This window comes from Lepisosteus oculatus, chromosome 2, assembly GCF_040954835.1.
Source record: "Lepisosteus oculatus isolate fLepOcu1 chromosome 2, fLepOcu1.hap2, whole genome shotgun sequence".
NCBI lineage: Eukaryota > Metazoa > Chordata > Actinopteri > Semionotiformes > Lepisosteidae > Lepisosteus > Lepisosteus oculatus.
The window spans coordinates 10,630,275-10,648,962 of record NC_090697.1 but is presented as its reverse complement, the minus strand read 5'-3'; the positions used below and the strand labels follow the sequence as shown (position 1 = coordinate 10,648,962).

Genomic DNA, 18,688 nt, shown 5'->3' with positions numbered 1-18,688 from the left:
TGGGGAGTTTGGGGAATTCAAATTACTTTGTTAATGAGATGAACAAAGCCACAGTGTCACAATTAATTTATTAACTTTTGTTTTTTGCTTCTTACAACACAAGAACATAAGCAATGTTGCAAACCAGAGGTGGTCCTATCTTGCTCATTTAACAGTTTTTTTCTTTCACATGAGTACTTGCTTTATCAGTTACTTATGGCTTGACCATTACAATTCTCAAATTCCTGGTGTTTTAATAAACTTGATTCTTTTTCATTCACTGAGATTTTTCTCCTCATAAAAACACAAAAACAAGGAAAGTCAAATCCACTAAAAAGGAGGTTGAAGTAGTTCAGGTGGGTAGCTGCGTCAGCATGCATAGTCTGCAAAGGAACAAGTAATAGATGTACTCCATGCTGAATAGAGAAGAACGAAAAACAACGTTTCGGCGATGAAGCCTTCTTCAGGTGTGAGCCTAACACCTCACACTTAAAGAAGGCTTCACCGCCGAAACATTGTGTTTTCTCTCTTCTCTTTTCAGCATGGAATAAACCTATTACTTGTTCCACTAAAAAGGAGAACATTATTGTATGATATTGCCTATTGAACTGAGAGAAGTAATTTTCCTCTGCCATGCCTGACCTGCTGTGTGCTGTGTGTCACCAGGAGTGGGCGGCTCTTCAGCGGTGGAAAATAAGTGCCCCTCCCCTGTAGGTGAAGTGCTTGGAGACCCTTTGGAATGAAAAGAGTCTATATAAAATTAGTAATTCCTTACACTTATATAGCACTGTTCTAGACTCTCCACTCAAAGCGCTTTACAAGTATTGAGGACTCCCCTCCACCACCACCAGTGCGCAGCCCCACTTGGATGATGTGATGGCAGCCATAGTGCGCCAGTACGCTCACCACACACCAGAGGAGAACAGAGTGATGAAGCCAGTTCAGAGATGGGGATTATTAGGAGGCCATGACTGGTAAGGGACAGGTGGAAATTTAGCTAGGTTACACCTGTACTTCGAGAAACACCCTGGGATTTTTACTGACCACAGAGAGTCAGGACCTCAGTTTTACATCTCATCCAAAGGACAGTGCCTGTTTACAGTATAGTGTCCCCGTCACTATACTGAGGCATTAGGACCCACACAGACCACAGGGTGAGCGCCCCCTACTGGCCTCTCTAACACCTCTTCCAGCAGCAACCGCAGTTTTTCCCAGGAGTCTCCCATCCAGGTTCTGACCAGGCTCACACCTGCTGAGCTTCAGTGGGTTGCCGGTGGTGAGTTGCAGGGTGATATGGCTGCTGGCTTTTTAATTGAATATTATTTGATTTTCCAATCTTTCTGAGACAAAAATACACTATAAATAAATCCCCTACAATTTTTAACCTAATTGTTGCAATGTCACGTTTCAAAATTAGCACTTGAACAGAATTTAAATAGGTATCTGGAAGGTCTCTTTTTGAACCTGCCACACAAAAGCATGCTGGCTACTGCCTAAGTTATCATGATAGTGCTCAGTCCTGTGACAATGGGGAGAGGCAACCTAAAATCACCTAAAAACAGCAAGAGTTAAAAGAACACATCTATGTAGAGATACAAAAACATGGACTGAAACATACAAAAAGTTAAATCAGAAAAAAACTAGATCTGCAATTCAATTCAAAATACTTTATTCATTCCAGGAGGGTAATTTAAGTGTTTAGAAAGTGTTCAGAAAGATATCAAAGTAAACACCTTAGTGTTCAGAAAGGTACCAAGGATACTTCATAGTGACACATGAATGGATTTTACTTGATACATTTATTAATTATTGAATTAACAGTTTATAACATCCATAGTACCTGTACATATCGAAATATGTATTTTTTTAATCAAAATAAAATAATATAAAATCTTATAATTACTGTATCTGTATTTAAGATTTTAAACTTAAAAATGTATATAGCACTTTTCTGGACACTCCACTCAAAGCGCTTTACAGGCAGTGCAGACTCCCCTCCACAACCACCAGTGTGCAGCTCCACCTGGATGATGACAACTAAAGTGCTCCAGTACACTCACCATACACCAGCTCTCAGTGGGGTGAACAGCAGAGTGATCGTTAATGGTCTTCTGTGGCCCTGGGCCTGGCACTGTGAATGACTGGTATCCTGTCCAGGGTGGACCCTGTCTTTTGCCTGTTGCTTGTCAGGATAGGCTCTTGCTCCTCTGACACTCTGTATAGGACAAAATAGTTAGAAAATGATAAAATGATAAATATAAAACATAAAAGATACTTTTGTTGATATAGTTCAGGTGGGTAGCTGCGTCAGCATGCGTAGTCTACAAAGGAACAAGTAACAGGTTTATTCCATGCTGAAAAGATGAAGCTTCACATTCGAAACATTGTGTTTTCTCTCTTATCTTTTCAGCATGGAATAAACCTGTTACTTGTTCTTTTGTTGATATGCCTGTTTTGTACTTAGACAATCTTATGTGAGGTAAGACCCACAGCCCAGGGAATTCCAGTGTGATTCCTACACTGCTACTAAATATTTCTATATGTTAATTTTTGCAGCATTATCTCCAGAACAAATTGTTTATTGTTCTTTGTCAAAGGTGCTGTACAGTACCTATGTTAAATTCTTCAGTTTAGCCCTTGTCCATCACTCGTACGTGGAAGACACGTATTTTGCTCGATTGCACCTGTAGAGCTAAACACTGTTTTAAAACTTGGGTGGCCAAGGCCACTTTAAATACCCTTCCACTGCATGATAAAGCTTCCATTTAGTAAGCTAAGTCTACTATAACAAGACTCCCAGCTACAGTTAATCCTATCAAAATCAACTTCTTTATAAAAGCAATAAATCTGAACACTTCCTAATGACAGTGATATATCACAGTTGGAATGCAGGGAAGGTGAGCTCACTATGTACAGTACTGAAACAATGGGCAAACTGGTAAGATGGACAAGGAGCCAGGGTTCCCACCTGTAGCTAAAACAACAAGAAATTTTAGATTCAGCAATATTTAGATATTTCTTAACTACCAAAATAAAGTCCAGATGCGTTGTGTGATACTCGTGTGGCTACATGCACATCAGTGCTGTGAGTTTGACTGTAGCCTACTTTCATTTTTTTAAAACTATTTAACTCTTTTCTTGTCACAGACCTCAGACAAACATCTCAGAGTGAAGGAAGTTTATCTACAGACAACTTCATTGCACCTAGGTTTTACTCAAAATCTTCATATTTTCTTAGAAGAAACATTTTTCTATTGTATACATATCCGGCAATAATCTGAATAATACAAACAAGGTTTGTATCTACAGTATTTGGGAACTTCCCGCACTGTTTCTGAAATCCAATCTCTCAGGACCAGTTGTAGTTCAGAATGCAACACAATCAATAATGTGGTTTTCATGGCTGAGGAGATAAGACAGATTGCTAACTCATCATCAAAGAATGGACAGGACTCATGCCCCAGAGTTGGATGCTAGCAGCATTACGTTGAAAGAAATCTTCATCCCCCCGGAAATCTTTGAAAACCAACAAAACGTTTTGTTATTTGTGATGTAATGCAATGAACTGGGATTAAACTGAATTGACTTTCATAATAACAGTGTCTCTTGTGTGGTGAACGTGAATGCTCCTGTCTGTACTCATGAGAATCACATTTCTTGGACTACTACATTACCTCACATGTTGTTAACCATTTCACAGAATAACTGCTACACTCCAAAAATAAGGATTTGTTTGAATTAGTAATTAATTTGATTTTTGATGCATCATTTCAGAAATGAAAGCATGACCTTAAAGACGAATTAGAAAGTAAGTCTGGAAAAATATCACTGAATTGCATACCTTGATTCTACTGTAGTATCCTGTTTCAGGCCCATTAGGAATGTATCCCCTCTAGTGTCTGTCTGATTTATGCTCTATTATTTACAAATAGAAATCTCATTTAACAATCTTTCTTTATCAAGACCCCCACAATATCCTTTCAGGCAGCTGCAGCTGTGCAGAGTAGTTCTTTTCCACAGCCATGAAAAGATAATAGTTTATCTCAGTGGTGTGGTATCAGTTTCAGTGATCTTTAAAGCCAGTCATTCAAAGTAGATGGTGCCTTAGATTCAATAAGATCAATAGGAGTTGAGCTTGTCATGCTCTGTGGCAATTCAATGGTCAGTGAACTGCTAGGGAACTAGTTCTGCTATCAATAGGAATGAACCCTAATTGCCAGCCACTTGCAGCAGGTGAAAGGCGGAGTATTAGAAATGAATGGAAGTTCTGAGGGATGCTTTCATTAGTTTTTCTATCCATGCATGATTTCTTTATAAAAAATAAATATGAGAAATAATACCATGGATTGCTTGGAGACACATGTCACAGCATGATATGAATATTGGGACTGCATGACATTAGCAAATTAAGTTGTATAAGCAATAGAAATGATAATAAGAATACACTAGAATGCACATTTACATTGCATCTTCAGTTGAAACAACTAGGTGCTTTATAAAAATCCAAATAAATAAGTTGTGAGTCAGACTTTGACACAGGCTTGATATAAAAGCAGGGCCCGGGAACTGTGGAATCTGCTTTTATCTGTTTTCAGTTGAAAATTCAGTTCAGTTCAGTTTGTCATATGTACAAGTGCAATGAAATGCTTATTTGCATGCATGCTCCAAAACAGAGACATTAAGGAAACACCAAAAACATCAACACAGAGCAGCAGCAGCAGCAACAACAACAGTTAAATAACATACAGCTTAAAAAAAACAGATAAGCATTGTGAGAAGACAAGAAGTAAAAAAAACCTCAGTGTGAGCCAGTGGTAGGGGTAGAGTTCAGTAATCTGACATCTTGTGGGAAGAAACTGGATCTCTGAATCTGGAAGTTCGTGCCTTTTTATGCTCCTATAACACATACCAGAGGGAAGGGGAGAGAAAAGTGAGAAACCAGGATGATTGCTATCCTTAGCGATACTCCCATCCTTCCTGAAACACTGAGTTGAAAAAATTAGCTCAAGTAGGTTGCTGTGTCAGCATGCGTAGGCTGCTAAGGAACAAGTAAAGGTTTACTCTGTGGCTCAGGATCTGGACTCTGTGGCTGGAAGGTTGCCGGTTTAAATCCTGCGGCCGGCAGAGGAATCCTACTCCGTTGAGCCCCTGAGCAAGGCCCTTAACCCCAACTGCTCCAGGGGCCCAACAGAGTATAAATGGCTGACCCTGCGCTCTGATCCCAAGCTTCTCTCCCTGTCTGTGTGTCTCATGGAGAGCAAGCAGGGGAATGCGAAAATACAAGAAATTGTATATGGCCAATAACGTGATCTTTTCTTATTCTATCTTATTCCATGCTTAAAAGAGAAGAAAAGAAGCACAATGTTTTGGCTGTGGAGATTTTTTCGGGTCACAATTGTCAAGTTGAAAAAATGTCCACAATACAGGGGAGTTGTACTACAGTTATGGACTGACACATGGTCCGGTGTTCAGCATCATTAGAATGCAAGACACAAAAAAGTGCCAGCAACTCCACAGGGATATGCCTGACCAGGACAGTGTAAAGACCTGTATTCCAGCAAAAGAGTTTTGAATTGAATGCAAAACTAAGCTGGCAGCTGGAACTGATTTGAAGAACAAGATTAACATGCTTCTTTCATAGCAATGGGCCTAATGAGCCCGTGCATTGACCATCTATCTGTAATTCACAAGCTAATCAGCAAGCAAGGAACTCCAGTAACAAGTCTGATACTGTATACATTAGACAAGCAGGATTAAGGGCTACTGGGGTGTTGCCCAGTAAACTTTATAATTCATCAGCATTTTTAACACGAAACAGAAAGCCTAACATACACCCTTACGTATTATTCAATTTTAATGAAAATAGCAATGAACCAAGCCAGATGATCAAATAACTTCTAGTTACTTCTAGTGATCTTTATAACGTTCCCTTATTGGAATGAAATCCAGGATCTATTAAAAACCCCACCTTTCTGATAATTGGTCTTACTTGAGACTCAATTAAAACATTAACATAATAATTAACAGGAGGATGGGTGATTATGCCCAGGTCTTATTTTCTGCTGATAAGGGGCACCCCCAAGATACAACATATCAATGTCAAGCAAAATAAGTTCCAGTATGGAACCCTGAGCTACAACAGAAGAGAAGTTATGGCTTTGGGAGTTCATGTTTGAAATGATGTGATTTGTTTCACAAGACAACCTAGACAAACCAATTATGTAATGCTTAACAAGTGTATCAAGGTTTCTGTATGGCCTAGCGAGGCTGTAGAGATTATTGCAACACTACCACCTCTATCATTAAAATAAAAGAAGAACAATAATTCATTTAAGGGGTTTCATAAATTCCCTTGATTCTCATCAAAAATAGACCATGTTCTAATAATAATCATTATCATGTAGCTTCTTAATCCTTTTGTGATTCAGCCTTGGAGTACAAAGCAAGCCAGCATTATCAATCTTAGCGATAGAGGTTTCATGCAGGTGGGGGAAATGTTGCAAAGAATTCACCCTTGTATTAAAAAAGTTAAATGCAGAAGTTTTCATCATGATGCTATTATAGTACATGAGGGATGATAGAGAGCTTACAACATTCCACTGACAATACAGCTTGCTAGCGGGCATGTATGTGCAACTTTCATATATGATAGCAATTAATATCCGGCACAAACACAGACATGTCCTTCTTTCAATACATAACCGATATAGAGTACTAATGAAACACAGCTCCTTAAAATTGGGTGTGGGTGAAATTCATTTAATGTTCAGGTATAGCAACAAACATATACAGTACATTGTTCACTCACAGAGTCTGACGTTTCAATGAATCTCCTGCCTTCATTTGCAAGCAACCGGGATCTCCCACCAGCCTGACCATCCTGCACAGAGCAGAGAAAACCAAAGGCACTCAGGCACAGGCCCCAAGCAATCAACCACACAAAGAGGAGGCATGAAAGAAATGTGTGACAAATTACTCCTTAGAAACTAATTAAAACATTGAGTGATGATAAAACGAAACAAAATAAAATCTATTTAAACACATTCTTCACTCCACTATGTTATGATCAAGTGCATCACTGTAGACAGATTAAGAAGGATTAAAATGTCAAATTTCTAATGTTTTTAGAAGATAGGATGTCAATGGTAACACAATCAAGAAAGCTTTAGTGATGCTCGGTTCAAAAAGCTGAGCAATACTGTTATTATTCCATACTTAAAGCAATACAAAACAAGAGTTGTCTATTTTAATGGAATGTACTTCAACTCTATAGGTTGCATTTGGTAATCATTCTCTAGATAATCAATCACTCTACAGGTAATCATTTTTGAAAGACAATGGAGGTATGACACAGTTTAAGAAAGTTAAGTTGTGATAAGATAATGAATTAGTAGAAATGAGAGGCTAATGTTAATAAAAAAAAAACAAAATGCCCACAGCACAACACAAATACATCCCAAGAAATAAACAAATGAAATTCTGCAAAAGCAATGAATGTCCGAACCGTTTAATTGATAATGACTATAAAGTAGTAGAAAGATGACGCAGGAATAAGTGGGCCACAACTGGCAACCCTCTGAAACTAAGCAGGTGTGAGCTGGTCAACTGGCCAACTGAGGTTTCTGCTGGAAGAGGTGTTAGTGGGGCCAGCAGGGGGCGCTCACCCTGCAGTCTGTGTGGGTCCTGTTGCTCCAATATAGTGACGGGGACACTATACTGTAAAAAGGTGCCATCCTTCAGATGAGACATAAAACCAAGGTGCTGATTCTCTGTGGTCATTAAAAACCCCAGGGCGTTTCTTGAAAAGAATAGGGGTGTTACCCCGGGGTCCTGGCCAATTTTCCCATTGGCCCTTACCAATCATGGCCTCCTAATAAGCCCCATCTCTAAACTGGCTTCATCACGCTGCTCTCCTCCCCACTGATAGCTGATGTGTGGTGAGCGTTCTATGGCTGCCGTCGCATCATCCAGGTGGATGTTGCACACTGGTGGTGGTGGAGGGGAGTCCCCATTACCTGTAAAGAGCTTTGAGTGGAGTGTCCAGAAAAGTGCTATATAAGTGTAATTATTATTAATTTTTTTCCTGTCATATCCAGCCTTGCTGTTCATTTTAATAATTGTCTGCTTAAAATCATCTGCGTAATAGTACACTTCCAAAGTGCCAAACAACAGCAGTGAAGACTCAGGTATGTCTGTTGGTGAACTTCAGAATGTATTGAGGCAAACTAGTGTGGACTCTGTCTTGACCAGTTGGGTATTGACCAAGCTAAAAGATCCCTATGGATACATGACTTTGTCTGCTGGTGCTGTGTTAGTGATTACAGCAATTAAAATGAACATACAGTACAGTGATAGCAGTAGTCTTAATGATTGCTATTAGTGAATCATTGAGTAAAGTTGTTTTCATTTCCTTTTAAAAAGCTCTAGTGTTTTTAGTTCACATTCCATCTTTTTGCATAAAAGCAAATACAGTGATATTTTGTGATTTGACCATGGTCTACCAGGTATACAGTATCCTAATTGTGTATTTCATGTGAGCTGTGGATAGTTACTTGCGATCCTTTAGAGCTACACTTATACTTGTATAAGGAATTATTTTTTAAGATTGACAAGAAGTTTCTATTGTGCTGTATCTGAGGAAATGTTTGATGTAAACAGCTTTTTTAATTTGAACTATAGCCAGTGTTGTAGCAAATGCACATACTGTAATTTTAAGTAGCTGGTCCAGAATATTGAATTAAGCATTCCTGCATTACTTTCTAATATTTAATTGATGTGGTTTATTTCATAAACATTTAGAAACATGATGTGTTTTATTTTGTATTGCTAACAGTTTAGCACAGGGGTCCCAGACTTAATTCCTGGAAGGCCTAGTTGTTTCATGAGCCAATCTGAATAGCAAATTAAAAGGTTAATCTAATTGTTTCTTAATTAGACATATTACTGTGCAAACTGCTGGTTTAACACTCTGATGCTGGTTTGTAACACCCAAAATAATATTCAGAGCATTAAAAGAACCTTTTAACTACCTTAGATCTTTTATTTAAAATGAACCAAACTTTTCAATTTAAGAGTTTGGTACAATCTGATCTGTACGATCACAGAGAAATTTTAGTACTACAAAACATTTCATTTCATTGTGTGCTCTCTTCTTTGCTCAAGAAAAGTTCAGTTGCTTGACCAAATTCTAATAATGGCGAAATGAGCTGAAGAATATAAAGGGATAGCCTTCTTAGTACTTCGGCTTAAACTGGCCTGCATGAAGAAATGACAGTGCTGATCGGAGATCAGAGGCACATTGCCTATAAGACTCCATTTCATAAGAAAACCCACAGAATTCTGTTCCCTAGAGCAACCAGTGGAAACATAAATTGAAATCTGAATAAATGCAACAACTACCAAAAATACAGAGCTCAAAGAACATAACACGGGACACTGTTTCTTTTATCTTTAAAGTCACATTTTCCATTTCAGTTCTGCAATATGTTATTGGTGTATAGGAAAGGGCAACATTGTATTTGAAAGCATAACATTGTTCCTACTTTTGAATGATCACTTGTCAGGTGAACTTAAAATGTTATGACTGCAACTAGTCAGCAGTCTATGCTTGATGTAAAGCCAGATGCAAAATGAGTGACTAACATATTCCATTGTGGTCAGTTGAACAACAGCATGAAGAGGGCAAGCTGTGTGATGCCTGCACAATATTGGTGTTCATTTTGTGTTAGAATTCAATGACCTTGCATGGAGTTGAAAAACCCTCACAGTATTATACGACGTCATCCCCTTTTGTTATTACAGGCAATTTACAGTCCACACATGTGCTTGCAAAATTAGCAAAATGCTTTTATTTGTAGTTATACAATGGCTGTAAAAGTATTTTTCTCCTTAGGAAAAAAAAAGTCGCCACTTTTTCTAGTGCCAGATTAATAACAACTAATTTTCAACAGATCAGCCATATTATAATAACACTGAAATGATCCTACAAATATCAAGCATACAAAGGATAGTGTACTTAATACTTAAGATAGGTATTTGCTGAGGAAAATGGTCAGCTCTGACAACTCCCCTCAGTTACGAGGAATGAACCAGGGAGACAGCAGCAAAGGTGTTGATGGGGCGGAGGGAGGTGTGCTGGAAAGAATTTGCTGTGGGCAGCCAGCAAGTATTTACACTATAGGAGACCATAAGTGCAAGATTAGAATTTGATCTCATCCCAAATGTCTGTTAAATTACACCATTTCCAAAAACTGTGTTTAAGTGAAAAAATGCTTCCTCTTTTCCATGTCCAATCTCTTATTTTGGTGTTGCAGCTTTAAACTTTGTTTTCAGACACTGACATTTGGGAGCAAATGTTGCTCTGCATTAGTGGTTTGAAAATGACCGCTTAGCAGTACTATTTTTACTAGGACTCAAACTAAAATATTTTAATTGTTATGAAGTGAAAAGGTATCAGGTAAAAAAGAACCTCTGTGCTTTTTACTTTAAGTTCTGTTGCGTTGAGTGGTTTTGAGGATTAAAGCAAAATGCTTGCAATGTTTTCTTTCTCAGTGATATAGTACTTCAATTTAAATTTCTAAAAGGCAGGATACTTGAATTTTGTCCTCACGAGTTCTAGGTTTATTTGAAGATGTCGCAGCAATTACAAAGCTTAGACAGACTTGGTAAAATAAATACTCATAAAGTACTCTTGGATGAGATCCATCTATGCAGATCACGCTTGACTTAACCTACTTGAGTCTGAGGCAGTGGGAGTTAATTGGAGTTTAATCTTATGTTTTTGTGTTTGAATTCATATCACTAAAATAATTTCACAGTGGATTTCAAACTGTTTTGTTTTAAAAAGACTGCAATTTATACATTCAAGTCTGTGACTATAAAGATTTCCAAATAATTCTGCATTGTTAGCTGAGCCCACACATTTCAGTCTTCATTTTACTTATTTGACCAAAATAATTCTTGATTCAGATTTGTCATGAGTGTAATTTGCTTGCCCACAAACCGAGCTATAAGTTTGGATTCCATACCTATAGAAAATGTTTTCATTTGCTTATACAGGTAAATCAAAATGTTGTGTCTACAAGATAACATGATCACAACAATACAAAATCCCTCCACATTCTCATTCTCCTCTGCATGGAATTTATACAGTACATAGCTGCACAGCAAGACTTTATTGTGCTAATTCAACTGGAACAAATATAACAGCCTTTTACAAACAAGTAAAAAACATCCAAACCAGCATAAGCATTAAAGCAACTCAAAACAAAATAGTTTGTTCATTATTTATACAAATTGACATTCAATAATGTCAATTAGGGCAATTGGTGACTATTACTTCATAGAAATACATGAGAAAAAAATTGAATATTTTCTGTTTTAAATGCTTAATTCCTTTTTTTACATGAGAATACAGTTATTTATTTTGATTAGAAGAGGTGTTTGTTGTTTTTTTTATATCAACCCATGCCTGACTAAAATGGACACCCCAAAATGAGAAGTCAGAAATGTCTAGGAAAAATAGAACCTTATTATTGAAGCTCACCAGACAGCATCATCTGTAGCCTGGGCTGAAATAAATGTTCAAGTAGGTAGCTGCGTCAGCATGCATAGGCTGCAAAGGAACAAGTAAAGGTTTATTCCATGCTGAAAAGAGAAGAGACACAACGTTTTGACTGTTGAGCCTTCTTCAGGTGTGAAAAACAGTCCTGAAGAAGGCTCTGCAGCTAAAAACATTGTGTCTCTTTTCTTTCCCTTTCAGCATGGAATAAACCTGTTGTATTTTTTAATTAAAGTGTTCCTCCATTGAGAGCAGTTATTAGTTTCCTTGTAATAACAAACTTCATTTTAAATAGTTTTTTTTTCATAAACAAAATATCTCAAAAAGCTGTGCAATTTATAATGTAAGTGAACTTGTAAAATATGAGTGAAAGAATCTGGTAAAACGCGATATCACAGACAATAAATAAGCAAGCTTAGAGAAAGATTTGAAAATAGACAGGAACTCACAATCCTTTATCTCGTACTGAAGAGTATTTCACAGCAGAAGGATGCAGCAGGAGAAAGCTGTATCACCCACAGCTTGCAGTCTTGCTGAGGGTACAAATAACTGACCAGGGTCACAACAAGACCAGAGAGTGTGGCTAAGTGTGTGGTGAGTGCAGGGTCTTATATAGCCAAATCTGGCTGAAACAGAGCATTTACTATTTTCTCATAGCAGACTTTGAGAGAAAACAACTAAACAATGTTCCTAACAATCAAGAAACAATTATTAATGCTTTGTGAAATATGTAGCTCAAAAGTGAGTAAGCAGTTCCACGTAGGTTCGGTTTACAGGTAAATTTGAGTACAGAGGTGCAAATTCATACAATGATGTTAACAAAAACTGGTCAAGAGGATGTACGCAGGTACTAAGCAGAACACATACCACTATTAAGTCCTGGAGGACACCAGGACATGCTACCAAACCCAGTAATGACAGTATTAAAAGTGGCACTTACCTGTAGGTCCTGTAGAACTAGATGAGAGAAAGCCCTTTCAGTCTTTCATCATTCTTTAGAACATGTGTGGAGGAGTACATCATGGTGGATGGAATTAAAAGTGTCTTATTTTTTACATTTAAAAGCGTCAATCCCAAAGACTACCTGCGATCTATATTCATTGTTAAAATATGTGTTTATAAAAAAACATCACTTGTTTTTTTCTAAGTTTCCCTCAATGATAAATGAGCTGATTTGGGAACCACCTCAGCAAATGGTTTGTTTTATTCTAACCTGCCACTGCACAATCAGTGTCAAAATATCTCTGAAAACAGCACTGTGGTAAAACAGCCAAGCTTAAATCAGATTAAAAACCCTCTCGGGAATGCTGGTGTGATTGAGCTGAGGACTGCCAAGTTGTTTTTTAACATACATAGACAATTAGGAGTTTTCTGCACTAATTCTATTGGCAGGAATTCAGAAAAACAAAAAATATCTTCACATCTTATCTTTTAATATCTTAAAATATCTTTCTACATTTTAAAATGTAGGAAAATGTAAACAAATGGAGTAAAATTAAACAAGGCAGATCAAAAACAACAACATTAAATTAATATACTATTTATATTAATAAGCTGAAAAAAACAGAATAAAGTAGTAGTTTAGCACAAAATGGAACCTTGTTGTTTCTTAATATTATTTTTAAATTAAAATTAGATAATAGTGATATCTTCAGTCATTCTCCTTTGTGGTCCATTTAAAGACTTTGCTTAGACAGTTCTGCTTCTTACAGACTCTGGTTCATGATGTTGACTGACTACATTCTAACTCAGGTCATTTTTTTTTAACCTTTCAGAACGTTTCTGGAAAATTTTCTGGAAAATTTCAGAGAGTTCTGTTTTAAACTCATCTGATTAGGTTTTAATTTAATCTTAATTTGATACAAATAAATGATAAGTGATTGTCAAAACACTAAACATAAAATCTGAATATTTTTAAGACCACCAGGTTAGCTACATTATATATAAAATGTATTGTCAGCTTTTCATATGAAATGTTGATGGCTGATTTGCCATCATCAGGCTCCTTTGTTAGATCTCTAGGTTTGGTATTTTAGAATAATCCTCTACCAGTTTTGAATATTGCCCAAACAGGCATGGGCAAGATTTAATCCAAGCTTTTCCAGTGTTTGTTTTGTCTGCCATTTGTTTAAGGTTGAATAATTTCTTGTTCATCTCAATATGAGCACTGAAAATATAGAAAACTAATTTACCATTTCGCAAATATTGTCAACTAGTAAATGTTTCTCCATTTCTTATATTAGGACATAAACTATTGAAGGAACGCTAAATCTGATGGCAACATAAAGCTTTCAAAAGAGATTATTGCAAGATTAATTGTTTATTGTGAGATTGTGAAATTAATGCAAATATAAATATTTAAATATCTAAATATCTTACCTCTCTAAAACTAGCACTGGAAGGACAAAAACATAGCCATTTAAGACAGCTTCATCATCTTCCTGTTATTCTACCGTTATTCTTCCTATTATAGTTCCCTCCAGAAAACTCTAAAGGCAATTTTTATCTGGAGCAGAAAGTTTTCAAAATCCCCCATAATCTGTCTTTCTGATCATTTCATTACTGCTGAATTCTGATAAAATCTGGGACAAAAAAAGCAAAACAGTAATCTACTAATCTAAATTCTTCATCATAAACACACTTATTCCCAATTTATTTTCTGATACAACATATCTATTTTGAATGATCTATACAGAATGTCTACTCAAGGCATCCTCTGCTGTAAAGGGCGGGATTTACTTCTTAATTTACTTTATTTAAAAAAAATTTAAAGTACCACAAATCTAAATAGCATTTGTCCTCTTCTGTCATGAATACAGAGAGAATCATGGCAGCACAAGAATGCTTATTATTTTCATCATGACCATTGCTTTAAGCAGATAGTGGGCTTTTTATCTTTCTTAGAAAACTAAAAGAACTCTTTTAAGATTGCGTTATATCTGTCCATATGACCAGTTTGGAAATACCAAAATGTGCTATTTAAGGTTCACAGCCACCATTAACTATTGTTTTATCGTGCAGCTGCTGTCCTGCTATTATTAACTTATGAAAATAGGGTGTATATTTACTGGAAAAATAGGTATTGGTGTAAACAGAGCTGTCTACTGGTAAATAGCAAGATGCAGATATATATTGATTGTTTAGGTGCTTTTGGCTGCTAGAGGTCAGGAGAGGGTACTTTTGTTTGCACGTCAAATTTCATAAAATGTTGAAGATGCAATACAATTCTGCTCACATATTTCTATGCTCTGTAATAGCATTAATAGTTTATATTATTGAAAACAATCTCTTACCTGTCCAAACTTAGAGACCCTCTCACACCTCAGTCTTTCCCTAGTTTTTGCAGGAAAACAATAAACGGAAATGTGTTGGCATTTTCACCTTACAAAATTCCCTCAACCAACCACATTATTTTTCAAAATATTTAATTCATTTGTTGATTGCATTTTAGACGTCAACTGTTTAATAATAAACATATTACATGTAATCTGGATCCTCCAAGCCCACAGAGTACATGTTGTTGTCCACTTACAAGTATACTACTCAAAGAATATCTTTATCCTTAATGGTGTAAAAATTACTATATCCTTCAGTGGAAAGGGCTGTTTACTACCAGAAGAAGTATTGCCACATTACTGTGGACAAATGTCCCATTCTACAAATAATACTACTAAGAATACTGTTACATTTCTATGAGAAATAGAGATAATACATTGTCTTTGCCACACTGCAGCTTTAGTACCTATTAGCTCTGTTTGGTCTGGTAAGTATATACTGTAAATGTCCTGTATATATAGGCTATGATAAGAGCAATAGAAATTAGTGAACCAACTATTATGTTGTATTATTCCTATCATTATTAAGACCAACAGACATTACATAAGGAAGTCCATGTTTCCTTTGCACTATTCCTCTTGACCAATTGAACCATCAAAGCACCTTCTAATAGCATCCCAGGTTACAGGGTACAATGCCATTGGAAATAGATTGTGGCCCACAGGTCCACTGCCTATTCCTACCTACTCTCATGTTGCCATCGTCTTGTTCTCTGGTGTATTGGCACCTATATTCCACAAGCAAGCTCCTACACCAAGAGGTGAATACACTGTTTTTGCATTCTAGTACATGGGAGCTGCATGTCTTTTATTACTCGAAATGACCTTTACTGCTGGTAAGCGCTTAAGATATCTTTATTGCTGAAATGTCATGGTCTCGCAGTAAGGCTTTTGCAGTTGTTATGCACATTTTTTTAGTGCTTTTGTTTTTTTTAATGGAAAAGACAAGATTTTCCCAGGACGTCTGCTGTATCTTGATTTGGCTCGTGCTTTTCCTAGGGAGTGTGTGTAATTCCTGGTGATATCAGGCGGTGGTTTTCTGGATGAGACATCGTTCTGGTCAAATGGGTTTTCACGTCTGCCAGAGTTTTATATTTAGAATCTCCAAAGATTGTTCTGATTGTACGCAGACACCTTTGGGAATAGTCAGCTGTGTTATAACCACACTATGTGACATGCCACAAGGTGACTTATAGAACAAAATAATACTCACAGGAAAAAAAAAACAATGCTGGACGTTAACATGTCATCTCCCAACCAGTTCAAAAAATTAAATTTCAAATTCTGCAAAACAGTGTAATATTCCTATGTGTCCAGAAGACACCTCCACTTTTATAAAATGGATAACAGAAACCCATCAGTTCACTGCATACCAGGTACACCTAAACCTTTTGAAGAAAACAAGAATTAAGGTCAAGGGTTCAAATGGCTTGAACATGAAGAGTAAATTTTTGCTTATCTTTTCCTTGCACCTACCTTGACCCTTAACCTTTGTGGCAGCATGTTTTGTATTAACGTTAGATAAAAGATGAAAAAATAAAAAAAGAAAAGGTTAAAAACTGTGCCAAGTCTAATTAGAAATATATAAAGTACCCTTTTTCCCGTAAATAATATGTCACTCCATAACAGAACTTGTTATAGCTACTTAGAAAAAATATATTATATTCTTTATGTTTATCTTTATAAAGGAATATTGTTCCATCTTTAATTGAAACACTGTCTTAATGTTCTGTAGAGTAATCTTTTCATCATTTACCTGGGAATTTTATTATTCATATTCTTAGAAAAACATAGTTAATATTGTCAATCAACCAATTTTATTTCATTTTTCTAGCCTAGAGCATGTTTCAGAGCATTCACAACTGTTGTTGTTTACTGAGAATAAAATGAAAAGAAATAATGAAAAGAATAACATACTAATAATAAAAAGAAAGAAAATAATATTCATTCCAGTGTTCCTGAAATAATATGAATCTTATTCACTGCACTAAAATACTGCTAGGGGCACTATATACTATATATAAATACTGATAAGGGCACTATATACAGTATATGTTGACAGAAAATGCATACTGTAGGCTGACATGCCCAAAACTTTCATCTTTGCATTTGGCAAATAAAATTGTGCAGACAGTACAGTTGTAATACAGTTGTAAAAGACCAAACTTTTTTGTTACTTCAATGAATATACGAAAAAATGCATTAATTTAGCAAATAATAATTTCTTAGGTGACCATGACACGAGTAAGGAAAAAAAGCTGAAATATTAGAAATGTAAACTGGCTTAAATTTATATTGTGCTTTCTGCTCTCGCTAATGAAACGGTGAAAAAGGGAGTAGCTCATTTTCAAAGCCTGAGACGGCTCCTCTGCTGACTTTTGCAAGAAGAGTGTTTCAAGTTCTTTCTTTTTTTTAAAGAAACTCACACCCCAAATATCCAGGCAGCAGGAACAAAACACTAACATCTGCAGCCGCTTTCCAGCCAGACAGTTTCATGTGAATAACTCAACACGTCGTGCCCTGACCTCCCGGAACAATGGGAGATGTTTCGAGAACTGAGTGTGACGCCCTGGGATGCAGCTGGATCAAAATCAGGCGAGCTGCTGGCGAAAGCTGAATTTATTATACAGGACCGCCGAAAGGTGCCACAGGAGTACACGGACGCCGCATGCCACTTTGACTGTCATAGTTTCGGCACAAAGATTCGAGCTTGACAAATAGCTTGCATGAAATAAAGCGTACGTTTTAAACTGTACACGCAGAGCCCCACACTAAGAGAATGCAAACGAGACTGAACATCCATCCCCTCCAAATCTCCAAATTTGACTTATCTGTATTTTCTCAAATATCTCTATACGTGAGACACTTTTTTTTTTCTCCAGGGAATCAAAAGAAGACGCAACAAAGAAACTGTGTACTTCAAGACTTAAATCTTACAAGTTCCTAATCCTCCTGAAGTCCACACTAGACCTTCTGTCTCCATGGCAACGCCAAAGCATTCAACCAAGTGATTGCCTCCAATGAATTTCAGATAAGACGGAATGGAAGTGGATTGATGTGATTTTAATGCAGAAGAAAGGGGTGGAAGGGAGGTCCACTTGGTTCATATTTGAATAAAGCAAACACGGCAGACAAAAGGCTGACAGCTGTAAATGACATTGTCAGTACAAAAATTATCAGCCAGTTTACAATCTGTTTGCTCATGTAGAACAAACAGAATGTGTGTGGCATCCTTTGGCTTCCTGAATGGCAGAAATACTTCCAGGCAGCAGAAAACAGCAGATATCTATTCCCTCTGCATCCCTGCTACAATTAGATAGCCATTTGACAGACACACTAAAATGTGTGATTTTGTTGGGCTCTGTTTTAATATAAAATGAGCATTAAAACTGAGACACGTCCTGTGTGATAGGGGTGCAAGACTATGAGATCGAAACCATAATGAGGCTGACATTCCAAACAACAAACCTTCAGTTACCTAGCAAGGGCTGAAGCTAGTGTCCCCTTTTTTTTTCTTGCCTTCTTACTGGAAGAGGAATCGGCATGCTCCTTAAACACAGATATTTTCTTTCAAACTCCCATTGTTGTGTTTTGTCACTTGTTTTGTTTTGAACTTGTTAACTTCTCAATAGTGGTGCAGCCCCAGCAGACAGCAGCAGCTGCGGAGCTTGCAAAGCCTGTAACATCAATTTTAAACGGAGACAAGCCATGAAACAGATGAAACTTGCATTTGACAAGACCTTGAACCTCTCCATCTCATTACTGTCATTTGATGTTTCCAGGCAGCGCACTAAAGTATGAGTTTAGCAAACCT

The 18,688-nt window shown here is 36.9% G+C and overlaps 1 long non-coding RNA gene across 1 annotated transcript; it reads right to left on the bottom strand.

The window, feature by feature from the left end:
• Window positions 1–1,968: 1,968 nt before the first annotated feature.
• Window positions 1,969–18,435, bottom strand: LOC107078189 (uncharacterized). Its single transcript, XR_001479159.2, has 5 exons — window positions 18,353–18,435; window positions 14,833–14,872; window positions 6,788–6,859; window positions 4,777–4,875; window positions 1,969–2,194 (listed from the first exon to the last, which is right to left on the bottom strand). It is a non-coding gene; the product is annotated as an uncharacterized lncRNA (long non-coding RNA).
• Between the last annotated feature and the right edge of the window lie 253 nt (window positions 18,436–18,688).